The sequence below is a fragment of the Columba livia genome, chromosome 2 (assembly GCF_036013475.1).
Source record: "Columba livia isolate bColLiv1 breed racing homer chromosome 2, bColLiv1.pat.W.v2, whole genome shotgun sequence".
Classification (NCBI taxonomy): domain Eukaryota; kingdom Metazoa; phylum Chordata; class Aves; order Columbiformes; family Columbidae; genus Columba; species Columba livia.
In genome coordinates, this window is record NC_088603.1 from 72771043 (window position 1) to 72785196 (window position 14154).

Below are 14154 nucleotides of genomic sequence, written 5' to 3' on the forward strand. Positions count from 1 at the left end.
CTCTCATCACCTAAAAGGTCTTTTGTAAGCTTACCCTGTAGCTGAAATGTTTACAACTTCCCTCTCCCGAATCGATACTCTGGTGGCTAACCAGAGAGACTTGCACTTAAGCTGTAGCCTCTCCTCCAGAGAGGCTATTAATTTGGGCATTTCCTGTAGGTGCTTGCTGGGTATCTGTAGGAACCTGTGAGAACTTAGTATCTTTGCTGTAAAAGTGCATTGGCAGCTTCAGAAGTTACTGCCGGGAGAAATGCAGACAGTGTGACCATAGAAGCTTACTAGGCTTAGGAAAATTGATCCAATATCACTTGAAATCCTTTTCCTGTAACTAATTATGCAGTTAAAGAATGAATTTGTGGGGTAAGAACATAAATGCTCAAAAATCAAGATTAGAAAATTTTAACTTATTAGTTAAATTTGGTTTGCATGCTTGCAGTTTAAAGAAATTCTTAATTGGCTAACTCTACACTTTTGTATTTTTTCCTTTCTGCTATATTTTAATGTAAATCTTGATAGGATTATGAGCTTGCAAGAAAGTGAGAAATATTAGTCTATAAATGCTGATTTGTACAGAGGATCTGTACACCAGTTTGTAAGATTTTTTTGTATGTGTGTTAAGAAACATAATTCTTGCTGAGTTGAAAGCTTTTTCTTTTACTTGCAAGAAGTAGACATTATTGTACCTCATATAGATTTGCTGTAGGCAGTGTTGGAGTTCCTGTAAAAATTGGTCAAACTGCTTTCAGAAATGGCAAGAAGTTGTCAATTAACCCTGGAATTGTACAGCAAATTAGCAAATGTAGTATCTTGATAACACATTTTCTGTTGGTCTGCTTTTTTAGTGGAAGTACATCGAGAGCCCCAGTGATTACGCCCAATGTTTAGGACTGAGAAGTATTGCCACATAATTAATTCTTTAATGGACACAGGGGATTTTTCAGCCTGTTTTAAATCTGCCCAAGTGACTGGTGTAAAGAACATCAGGTCAGGTGGGCAGAAAATTCTGGAGAAGTTGGCCGTCTGTTTTTCCTTCTGGTCAGATGTTGTCAGTGGGGAGCCTCCACCCTGAGGGATCTGTAAGACTGGGCTTCCCACATGGTCCAGATGCTCCATGGTTGTAGGTCGGTATGGTTTGTGAAGTTGTTTTTTCACAAATAATTACCAGTCCTATAAGCAGTGGACAAGGGGGAAAAACTTCGGTGACTATGTTAGCTTGAAGTCTACCACAAATCTTCCCTATGTCTGTGCGAGTAAGGGCAGGGGTGCTTTTTCTGACTATAATTTTGGTCTAGAAGAGCAATGAAAGCCTGTGGCACAACCAGAGTTGTCACCATTTTTTTATTATCTCAGAAAATCCCCTTAATTTGATGCTGGATTAAATAGTGGCCTCAGCTTTGGTAAATCAGCACCAAGCCCATTGATAAAAATTTCAGAAGTAATTTATACTAATTGTTTACAGCACGGATTTTGAAACAATAGTCATCTTCAAAAAATCTTGTCTTTGGGGATAGCTGTAATTGCCATTCTCTAAAACAAAATAATAGTAGATACAGCACAAGTTGTTTAGTAGTGGCTGGTCACTGCAGCAATAGTCACTGAATGAGTTGAGAAAGCACCACCTGGCATGATCAGAGTATGAATACTTTCACATATGTTCCAACACTGATTCTGTTGGATCGTTGGCTATACAAGAGGAATTGAGATTTATGAGTATGCCAAAGGACAAAAAGTTCAAGCACTTGGATGTGTTTGCAAGGAAATAAAATTTCTGTGGATTCAATTGCAAGGGCAAAATGGCCACATCTTGCTGGCAAAAAGTGTTTCTCTGTATGGGTCAGGCTGGCTACCTCATCAAGCTCTCCCGCGACAGCAGAGGGTAACTGATGAACATGAGAGAAGAACCAAATTCATTTTCTTACTGACACATAAGTGCTGTCCCCTGCAAATCGCGGTTTGATGCAGGTCTGTAACAATTTAAGTTGCATGTGAATTTCCTGGAAGGCAAAACCATCAGGTGACCCAGTATCATCTTCCTGCTGATTCTGTGGCAGCCCCCAGCACCAAACCTCACGGCATACAAGACCAAATGCACATTATGAATAGAACGGTGATGGATGCTTTCCTCTGCCCGTGAGCCACCACACTCTGGAGTTCAGCAAGCAAAGTCACACTGTGTTTATTCTAAGGGTCTGTTCTGATACAATAGACTTTTCAAAGCAGACTATGCTAAGGAGACACAGCTGTGTACTCTGAAAGCCTCTACCTTAATAACAGAATCATAGAATGTCCTGAGTTGGAAGGGACCCACAAGGATCATGGAGTCCAACTCCTGTCCCTGCACAGGACAACCCCACAGGTCACACCATGTGTCTGAGGGCGTTGTCCAGTCTCTTCTTGAACACTGTCAGGCTTGGGGCTGTGACACCTCCCTGGGGAGCCTGTTCCAGTGTTCCACCACCCTCTGGGGGAAGAACCTTTTCCTCATGTCCAACCAAAACCTCCCCTGGCACATCTTCCTGACATTCCCTCAGGTTCTGTCATTGGTCACTAAAGAGCTCAGCGCCTGCCCCTCCTCCTGCCTTGTGAGGAAACTGTAGCCCCATGAGGTCTCCCCTCAGTCTCCTCTTCTCCATGCTGAACAAACCAAGTGACTTTAGCCGCTCCTCATACGGCTTCCCCTCCAAACCCTTCACCAACTTTGTACCCCTCTTCTGGACACTCTCCAGTAGTTTTATGTCTTTTTTATCCTGTGGCACCCAGAACTGCACCCAGTGCTCCAGGTGAGGCCACAGCAGTGCAGGGCAGAGTGGGACAATTGCAGGTGTCAAGGTGCTCTCCCACCCTGTTCAGAAATTATGTCAGTTATTAGTCCTGCTTTTTCTGTCCATGAAGAATTTACCACCTGAAAGCTCTCCCAAGAGGAAAATTGTTCTGAAGAAAATAACAATGGTCTGACTTTTTTTTTTTTTACTGGTTTTACTGTTTTACAAGGTCTAAGCAACATGATCGGCCGTCAAGCTTGAGAGTTCAACAGACCTGCAAAGTACACATTTATACAGTAGAACTCGTTGCCACAGCATGCTGGAAGGCCTACGGGTAGCCGAGGGCAAACAGGGATCAGACAGATTAATCAGCTCTGTTATACTGATGGTGTAGTTGTAGCCACGTGGCCCTGAAGTTGCTAAAAAGTTGCGGTCACTGGAAGCAGAGGAGGCATTCTAGCAGAAAGATGGATGTATATGTGCATCATATTTGTTCTCCCTCTTCCTGAGGATCTGCTGGCGGCCAGTGGTTGGGACAATATATTGGAAAAGATGGATCCTTGAGTTGCTCCAGTACTGCAGTGCTTATGTTCTCTTCTCTATTGTGCCATTCTTTTCTCTTTGAAATGCTTTGGGGTTTGTGACACGTTGTCTACCTCTACAGATGGAGGATCGCTTCGAAGGAGGCAATGATAAGAGGAAGGAACTGTTTCCCCTATTCTCCTGAGTGCTCCAGTCCAACCTGAACCTCACCTCTGATCCAAAAAGGAGGCATTCCTTCTGAATACTTAAACATTCACAGTAGCGCTCATAACTTCATAAGGGGATGGAAGAAACATTTTTCTTGTGTTCTTCTGTGTCTTTAAAAGCTACTTAAAATAAGGAAATTCCCACATTTTAAAAACTGCTTTATTTAAGTGAGCATGATATTTTTGCACATATTAAATTTGCAGAACTATTTGAGCTATTTTAATTATTTTAACTTATGTGTGTTTTAATTTCATTCAAGTATTAGCCTGTCAGGCAATGGAAACCTGATGTTGAAATTCTCCATCGGGAACACTAGACTGCTTTAACTTGCTGTAGTACAACTGACACAGGAAAATACGAATTTATACAACTGGTCACTTACAGCACACTGTTGAATTTAATTAAGTGTGACATATTTACGTACACTATCTTGATTTTTTTTGTTGTTGTTATGATACAAGGATTTTTAGAAATTCCTGACAAAACAAATACCGTAGTGAAACTAGACCTTTTCTTAAAGAGTAATATCACAAGGAGCATCCATATATAAACCTCATAGAATACTTGAGACTGGAAGGGACCTCTGGAGGTTTCTGGTCCAACCCCCTGCTTAGAGCTAGTCAAGGTTATAAACTAACATGCAGATAAACTACTGATAATCGCAACTCTAAATTCAGTTTAAGTAAGTTTGTCTGTGTACGCAATAAAAATCTTAAATTCCTGAGTATTTTGTATGTTAAGTGCTGCAAAATGGTTCCAAGTTTTTGTGGGTTTAGCAATACAGAGAACTCCTGTGTTCTGCAAGGAACTACTGGGTTCCAACAGTCTTCTCATCCTTAGCCATGTGGGCATATCAGCAGTTTAATTGAAAGAAAAAGGGAATATTCATAAAATACTCCAGAAAAAATATTTTTCAGGCATGATATCTATTCCACAGTAGGTTTTGTATGACAGGAAATGGTATCATCTGCACTGATTATAAAATCTTCTACAGGATTACTTTTTAGAGACATTTTTCAACTAATAACATCCCTTCTGGGATTCCCTTGATGGCCATTGCTCATGGGACATTAGTCATCAAATAAGGATCATCTTTTCAAATCTGGGATTGTAAATCTTAGCATACAGAGCTAATTGGATTTGGGTACCAGAGCAGAGAAGATTTGTTTCAGGGCTGGTATGACAGTGCAGCCACATCCTGTGGTTTTGTTTATTCAGTTGTGCATGTGTAGCATTGAGCAGGAACAAAATATTACATTGGTTAAGCAGTAAGTGGTTAAACACAGTACCTAGGCTTGCATTTTTTAAGTGAGATTTTCTAGAATTTCTTTTTGAAGTGCCACAATGCCATCTACTGGCTCGCTTTCCTATGTGTTTTTTTTTTCCCAAAGGGAGTTTTGTGCAGAGGCTTAGATGGAAGCTTTTAATGGTATTTTTAAATAGAATAAACAAGCTGGCATAAAATGAGCAAGATATTTTTTGCATGCATGTGTGTGTTGAAGAACATAATACATTACATATATTAAAGAATCACTTCTAATCTCTTGCCAGTTAATCGTGCTTTCCCTTTTCTTAAAAGTAACTCTGAGATGATTACTACTGAAAAATAATGGAGGAATCTCCACTTTCCATTTATGTCCCTCTTAGTACCTTTTACACAGGTAGCTTCACTGCTTACTGTCTGTAGTCAGTCAGTTTCTCTTTTTGTTTCAATGTTTTTTAAATACAACAAATGGGAAGAAAACTAATATGTATGTAACGTGTCAAGCCACAAAAACTAGGAAGTGTCTAATTAGAAATTATTTCTGACCAGATTCTTCACTGACAAAATCCTATATTCAATACATTCCCCTTTATTAGCTCTTTTATTTTTTCCCTTTTTTCGCCCCCCGAGCGCGTTTAAACAATCTTTTCAAGATTCATCCACAACCTCTAAGGACCAAAATTCCATAGGCTTTCTAATAACTGTTATGGAGAAGCATCTATTAGAAAACATTATTCTTAGTATCATGTTGATCATGCTAGAAATGAGCGATGGGCAGTTATAAGAAGATTTTATTTGATCTTGTTTTTAATCAGGCTGCCTAATATGATAATATCTACAGCTGTAACCCTCTGTCTTCCAATTGCTGCCAAAAGAAATGAATGGACAAATATGAAATAATTTCCTGAAAAAAACAGGAAGTGTAGATATGGGTAAATGCTGTTATTTGCAGTTTCACTGCCTGCGTTTCCTTGAAAGGATCTTGAGAGTTTCCTCATTAATTGGATATTTTGTTTGTCTTTGTAAAATATTCCTTCTGTTTTAATTTGTTTTTCCTCTCCATGTGCAGTTTTTCCTAGCCAATTTTTCATACTCCTAGCTTTCTTCAGTCTAGTTAGGAGAAAGAGAAACATTGGTAATGGCTTGTAAGACTTTGGATTGCTTTTTAAATAGATCGTAACTCGCTCTGGTACAGCCCCAGAGACATTATTCAAAACAAAACAGCTAAGAAAAAAATTCCAGCTCTTTCCTAAATGGCCTGTAATGAAGGTAAATGCAAACATCTGTGCCCTGCCTGGCCTTTCCCCCTCTATCTCACTGACATGCAGAAGGTCAAGTGGATCTTGCAAGCCCATTTTTTATCTGGTAGGAGCTGTGTCCTGCTGACAGCTACAGAGCGTTTGCGTGTCCGTATGCGTGCTGGTGGAAGAGCCCGAGCGCTTTTGGCCAGCAGGTATGGAGAGGAAGGTGTCTGTGTGTTAAAGTTAGTGCTTGTTTGTGGCACGGGGTTCTTGTGCTACAGCTGGCACGCTGTACGCTGGGAGCAGTGAAGCTGATGTGATGGTACTTGGCACCCGTGCTGCTTTTTGCCACATAAGTGATCCGTGTCGGAGAGGTGGCACTGGGGAGCGGGTCTGGTTAGCGGTTCGGGCTTCCCAGCCCTTGCCAAACAAGCCACCCACAAGCCGTATGGCAGCTCTGCTGAGGGGAAAGCCTTCTGCGGTGCTCCCCTCGCTGTGCTCTTCAGTTTTGGCCAGGCTGTTTTGTTGGAGGAAGGCTCTATTCTACCCAGTGCAGAGGAACAGAGGGTGCTCTCTGCCTATATTTGGAATAAGTGCTAACCACTCGCTCCTAATTGCTGTCTGTGCTGGGAAATACCAGGGCAGGCCTCCATTTAGTGTGACATTAAATAAGGGAGAATTGGCAAATCCAGCAGAGCAAACAGGGTGGTTTTATACCATGTCTTCTGTTACAATCTCTCTTTTTTTCTTTTTTCTTTTCTGTGAACTGTCCTGTGTTATTGCAAAGAAGGAAGAACTAATTAAGCCAGTTGCTGAAAGTGTTTTGCCACCCACACTACTGAAAAGAACTCTTTGTACAGAATTAGCTGTTACCAGCTGTGCTAAACCCAGTAATTTATCTTTGCCAAAAAAAAAAGAAAAAAGTGCTGCTATAGTTTATTCCAATTAAACAAGTTTATGTAAGCTATACCCTATATATCCACACAAACACAGAGACCTCCTGCTCAAAAAGCTGGAGGGTTTGCAAATAATTATTTTCTCCCTCCTTATTCCTTCTTGGTGTTTGTAAAAAGAGCTGGGCTGAGGAGCGCTGGGAAATTAACTCATTTGTGTATGGAACTGGCCAAGCGTGAGCTCAGTGGCTGGAGACGAGTTTGGTGGCAGGACACTGGACTAAACTCGGGCAGGTTTGAGTGTGAGGGCTTGGATCTGGCTTGGTGCGGCGCTGTAAGTGGCATTGGCCTCAGTGCCCAGAGGCAGGAGCGGCGATTCCTGCCCCGGGGAGAGGCTGTGGGAAGGCAGAAGTCCACCCAGCTTCACCTGGTGGAGTATCCTCAAGAGGGACGGATGGTTCACTGTGTTTGCAGTTACATCCCTATGGAGACTGCTTAATAAAGTCGATCAGAGTCACATTTTTGGCTGGGGTGTCGGTTTGGAAACTGAGCTGAACCAGAGAATTGACCTCAGGGTGTCCGTGGTACAATGGACGGCAGATGACAACTCACAGCCACAAACCTTGGCTGAAATTCAACAAATCCATCCTCAGTCTAAAAACATCGATGTCCTTTCATCTCATTTGCTCTCTCCTCAGGTTTCTGAAGAGAGCAGTCAGTCCAGGCAATGCTTTTTCCAGCTGAAATTCCAAATGCTGAAGTCTTTGATTCCCAAGAGCTCAAGGGACTACCTCTGTTCCCCCTGTGAGAACAGCAGTGTTGTGTGTTTTGTATGGCTTTCACTAGAACTCTCCCAAAAGAGGCGGGGGGAGGAAGAAAAAAGTACTTTGAAGTGAAGGCCTCTTTCAGGTGTGGGATTTGGAGATACTGAACAGGGAATGATGGCGAACTAAGACAAAATAAATCTTTGGGTATCTTCCATCAGAGAAATTCAGATAAACAAGGAAATGGTGATTCTGTCAGGAACAGATGACTGTAGTTTAGTAATGTGCTAGAATTTTGCCAAAAAAATGAAGTCTTGTTAATGTAGAAAAATAAAAACTCTTACTCCTTTCCTTATATACTTGTGGATTATCTAAACACTGCAACAGGGACTTGACACGTAAGTAGTTACACAGATGAGGCGCGCCTTTCTCAGTGAAGACACAGATTGAATCAAAAACATCCCATACAAAATTTACCTTTCGAAATACAGATAATTTTCTAAAGATAAATTCAGTTAGTTATTTCTTCTCTTTCAGATTTAATTTTGTAATTCGTATGTGCCCAAAAAAAGCTCAACCTCTAGTCATGACTGAGGTCTGTGTAACATAACACAGTGTAGAGAAAGAGGCGTGTTGGAACCTTAAAGTAAGTAGTTCTTCATAGTTTAATCCTTGGTTTTAGCCTTCTTGAAGGACAGGAAAGGAAAAAAAAGGGGGGGTGTTGGAGCGAAATAAGGACTCAGCAAAACAAGTCGATTCAATGTGAATCACGCTAAAGCCATTTATTACAGAAACAAGTCTCCTTATACACGCAACTATATTCTAATCACGCATCCACGCTCCAAGCATGGATTCGCTAAATGAGTATCGTGGGCTGTCCATGCGCTGGAGTCTCACTGATGATACGTCCGATGATTCACGCCACGCCAGGACCCCGGTGATTGAGGAACGCCCCTCTCTCTCACCGCAGATTCTGTTCTCAGCTTCTCAAAACGGCCTTGAGGTTCCTTTGAGCCTGACTAATTCAGCAACAAATCTTTATCTATCAAAACCCCTCCACAGGGGGGGTTCCTCTGCGTATGATACAGGATTGACTTTTTTTTTTTCCCAAAAATGCTGGAAGGCCTTGTAACTGTAAAATGGTGCTAAAGCACCTGGCAGTTTTACAAAACACAGCATACCTGGTTCCATCCTGTAACCATCACTAGGTATCTCAGTAAGGACAGTTTGGATTCTTGAAGCAGATGTATCACCACCAAATAATTAAACTGCGGCTAACATACACTTACATAAAAATTGAGCAGCTCACACGGTGTTTTTCACCTCCCAATATATAGCATCAGTAGCCCATTAAAATGCATTTAAAAAAATATATCAAAGGCCACTAACAAACCAGAAAATGTAAATTTCTAGGCTAAACAGTATTACAGTTCTGAGTCATCTGAACTTTTCCCCTTTGTGTTTGGTGTATTGGATAAGATTTAGGATAAATAAAAGAACAAATCCAAGTTTATGTAGTTAAGTACTGTATTGCCTTACCAGATGTACACACAAGTATGTTCTGCTTGAAATGAGAAATATTTGCTTTAATTCGTGGATCTTTCTGTAGTAGGTGATTGTGCCAACCTGTCTTAATTGCTGCAGTTTTCCGACTAGTTACAGTAAATTATTTTGTTTAAACAGGTAATCTAAGATCTGAGCTCTGAAAGTGATTATTCCTCTCTGCACTTGGGCTACCTGTATATACTTTCTGTAAAATATTGGGCAGGATCCTGCAAGGAGCCGTGTTCCCTCAGCTCCCACTGGAGAGTCCTCAAGCATAATGCATGTTGTGCACTTGTTTACCATTTGTCTTACAGAATTATGACTGCAGATGTACATCCAGCCTCACGCTTTGGTAATGCAGATACTGTGAAAACATCTTGTTTATAAAAATCAAAATGAAAGTGTAGTGAATGCGCATGGGTGACCGTTGTGCCGTGTAAGATACTGCAGGTGTGAATGTTGATGGAAGGAGGCACGGGCCTTGCTGAGATTGGTGACCAAGGTTTTCCATGCTGCCAAGCCAAACGCATTTGCTAGGGCAGGAGCATCAAACTCATTTTCACCAGGGGCCACATCAGCCTCATGGTTGCCTTCAAATGGCTGAAGGTAATTTTAGGACTGTGTAAATGTAACTGCTCCTACATGTATACGCTCCTAAAACTACACTTGGCCCTTTGAAGGCAACTGCGAGGCTGATGCGGCCCCTAGTGAAAACAAGCTTGACACCCCTGTTCTAGAGCATTCTGCATTGCCTTGCGCCGCTGCACTGACAGCAGTTTCTTCACTGAAGAATCATCGATGTTGGCTGTTTTCACCATGCTGGGCTTGCACGCTCCTCAGCTACTTTTGATTTGGGGGACCTCAGACATGTTCTCTGGCGTGTTTCTCCTGCATAGACCCTCAGATGCATTTTCCCAGAACTACAGCCAACCAGTCTTCCTTCTCAGTCCTTACTACCTTGGTACCTCCCATCTCAAGATGTCTTAGCTCCTGAAGTTCAGCCTTTCTCAATGCACGTACTTCAATGCCTTGCACTTGCTGTATGTATCATTCACTTAAAAATATGGTGAAGATGAAGCATGCAAGCTTTTCAAGGCTTTAGACAATCGTTGTTCAGACAGGCAAATGTTAGTTAAAAGCACAGAAAGTCCATGTGCCAATCACTGTCTCTGGAACTTTCTGTAAGCTCCAGTGGTTTGGGACAAAATCAGAAATTGTGCAGAAATTTTCTGAAACTAGAAGGGCGCATAAATGTAGAAAGTGATGTGCTGTATTAAAAAAGGGGGCAGGCGCAGAGGGGAATAAGTAATTTTCTGAAAGATGTTAACCTACAAACATTCCATAAACATCCTTGTGTAACTGTTTTGCGGCTCTTCCCAGCGGCCACGTTCCCCAGTTTACATAACAAGGGAGGCTAAAGTTGATTCAGTACATCGCATTTCTAGCATCTGACTTCAAATACAAATGTTCCAAAGTGTGATCTTTATAATTATGACTGTTGTCGAGCATTAAGTGGCAGTTCATTTTAGGTCTGCAGTAGTTCACAGTACGAAAGCCTATTAGTGCTACGAAATTACTTTATTACAATTCTCCGTAAGCATATCTATTATTTGTTTGTACCGGTCTGTAAGGACTAAATTTTCTTCAGTGTTTCCAAAAGTCTCTCTCAATTAGCGATCCAAGAGGACATGGAGGAGTGAAATATTTTCCCTTTATAATGACAATTAAGTCTTTGTATGTATTGTGGAGTTGGTTTATCTGTGGTACACAAACATTACAGTAGTTTCCTGGACATGGTGCAGAATGTGTGTTTTGTGACAGTGGCTGTTGTATTATACTACTGACAAAAGTAAGGCAGGCACTCGCACTGGCTTTAATGAATTCTGCTTATGTAGTTGCTACAAAACATAGGGTCCTCTGTGAATGGTCTGGGTATTTACATACCAAATATCTCAGCATTACTAGAGTACCTGTTATACCACACTCAGCACAATGTTATCCAGGTCTTTGTCTCTGTGTTTTCAAGTACTAATGTTTTGTATTCCTCTTCTTGCCACACTCAGCATCTTAACTGAGTGATTTTTCTCTTCTGCATGCCATGATGAGAAGAGATCAGCCTATATTAGGTTTCTCCACTTTGTCCACAGGGGACTGACTCTTTAGAAGACCTGCTGCTTCTGTGTTTGGCTCTGTGGAGGTTTTATATGTACATGAGGGAGAAAAAGCAAGATGCTGGAATATGTCAGCAGGTAACAAGTAGGGAGAGAGGAGAGGTGGGAGCCTGGAGATGGCCATGATGCTGAAATCATGCAAAGATCACACAGAGTCAGAGTTCTTTCTGCAGATCTGCTTCTTCCGTGGACGTGTGTCGTGTCAAACCTTCAGCTGGCTGTTTAAGCGCAAAATCAGGCACCACTTGCTTTCCGGTGCCCCACCGTCTGTCATGGTTGTCAGGCTCCCTTTGCAGCAGCAGGGGGACGTCTCTTCTCTTCTGCAGCACGCAGCTGCCCACGCCATCTCCTGTATTAATAAGATGGTATTTTCCTTGTCATGCTCTTTTTTTTCTTAGGATGAGAGGCTTGTGGGAAATGAGAGAAGTGAGCCATGTGTCCTTTCTAAAGGACCACATGAACTTGTCCACCTGGCTTTCCAATGTTTTTCCTTCTCTGTTGAGGACCATTAGTTGTTATTTCAAGCTATATCAAGTATGTAGCTGTTCAGAGCAAAGGCCACGTCTGCCATAGCCATGTTGTCTGTGAGGATAGTTGCATGTTCATGTAATTTTTAAGAAACAGAGACTGTCTTAACTGAGAAATAATCAGGACTTAAGAATGCCTTGCTATTGTAGGTCATCATATACAAATACATACGACTGCATATTCTCATGTGGTTATCATTGCCGGATTAGATACAATTTTCTGCTCTTTTCACTGAAAAGTATCTCTTCAGACAGACCCACAGAATAAATTAATAAGAGCATTAAATAACTATGCCATCCTGCATCTGATAGGCTGGATAAAGATGTACCAAGATACAGTGCATATGGTACCAACAAAAATAGATAATTTATCATAATTAAGAGAAGGAACTTGCAGAGAAATTCTTTCTGATTAGCTAGCTTACTTTACAGCTTCCTACTTACTGAAAGCCAAACAACTGGTAGCTGTAATTAGTTTTTCCTCCTTTTTCAAAAGCTTCATGTAGCAGACTCTGCAGAAGATGTTTTGGCACAAACAAACAAAGAAAACAGCTTTTGCAAAACACAGGCAGAAGTAAAATATACAATAGTTCTAGCTTCTCAGCTTCATGCTTTCCTTTACTTCTTTTCCCATTTCTCTGTAGACAAATGGAATCACTGAAAATAAGGGATATGTCTCCAAAATCATACATTCTTTCTATATTGATTCCAGCTCTGAAGAACTGGAATAACCTATGTATTTAATGAGCATTTAATACCAGCACAAAGATTTGGCAGGGCAGTGAGCAGTTATTGAAGAATTTTTGGTTCTCTTTGAGTTTTTTTTAATTACTATGTATGACACTGGCATGTTTGCAATACAAAATCATTTCAAAAATTGCTCTCCATTTTCATTTCTTAAACATTAAACTGGCTATGGTTGATATGAAAAATATTTATGATAAGGTGTGCTATGTATAGCATATCTGACTCTGGGGAAAAATATAATGGTTCTTAAAAACAATAACCACTTCACTTATATTTGCAGTAGGATTGCAAATAGTTTGGCATCATCCAAGAGGAAAGATAGTAGGTAAACAACGTATAACACTGTTGCCAGCTCTTAAGAGTAATGATGGTTCTTGTACATTTCTGTTCTTGTCAACAATAACTTAATATGCATTTTAGAATCGTCATGCAAGAAAACAGGAATGGGCAACTTCATATGGTGTCAGAGGCCAAGATTAGCAGCAGTACATGTGATATGACTGCACTGTCATTGGTGATTTTTCTTCCTAGTTAAGATTCAGCTGTGTGCCTGTGAGATACACCTGTCAGCTTTTCAGGTACAGCAGGACAAACCAACCTGATTTAAAATACATATATATGTGTGTGTATGGTGTAAATAAATACTAACAAACAGGGATTTTCCTTTTCTCCATAGTGAAGAACCATATATAGAACCATATATATTTACATGTGATCCCTGACTGTAATAAGCTAATCGTTGCTTCCCTACATGCAAATTTGCAACGAAAGAGAGACGATGGCTGTTTTTATAAAGAGTTTGGGGTTTAATATATATTTTATATATGCTTTTGATTGTATATATATAGCAGCCTCTATATTTTTATATGTAAGTAAATGCATTTAATATGTCAAACCATCTGTAGTGCATCAACTTTAGTTATTGTCTGCACTTCTTTAAGAAAAACAAGAAACATATTTTACTTCTCTTGTGATGGCCCGCTCAGAAAATACATTTTTAAATAATTGAGAGCTAAAGGAATTGCCGTCTTACAATGTTTTCATATTCCTGTGCTGTGGTGGCACTTTTATGCGTTTGGGCCTTGTCTTTACCAATAAGGTGATTCTACACGGAGTAAGAATGTTGCTCCATCTCCTTTTAGGCTGCTCTTGATTTTGTCTACCATCAAAAAATAAACAGTGGCATGAAAAATCCCTGGGGCTGCTTTGCCTTTGAGGGCATAAAATTGTTCCTTAGAGATTACTTCAGAAACTATTTAAATGAGGGAAGAGTTACCAAATAAACAAACACTGTTTGTTAATTTTGTTATTTTTGTTACAAATGGGGTGAGACGTAGAAGGCACAGAGAAAGGAAACTCATCTGGATAACTCTTAGATTGACTTAGCTTACAAAGTGATGGTAAAAGTACCATCGTGAGGATCTGTAGTCATATTGCATTGATTTACATAAGAACATATCCTGATTGCAATTAGGAAGCTGATATTTCTA

The 14154-nt window shown here is 40.6% G+C and overlaps 1 protein-coding gene across 3 annotated transcripts in view; it reads left to right on the forward strand.

Moving 5' to 3' along the window:
* LYRM4 (LYR motif containing 4) overlaps window positions 1-14154 on the forward strand; it is a 90843-nt gene that overhangs the window by 70964 nt on the left and 5725 nt on the right. The window lies entirely within an intron of this gene.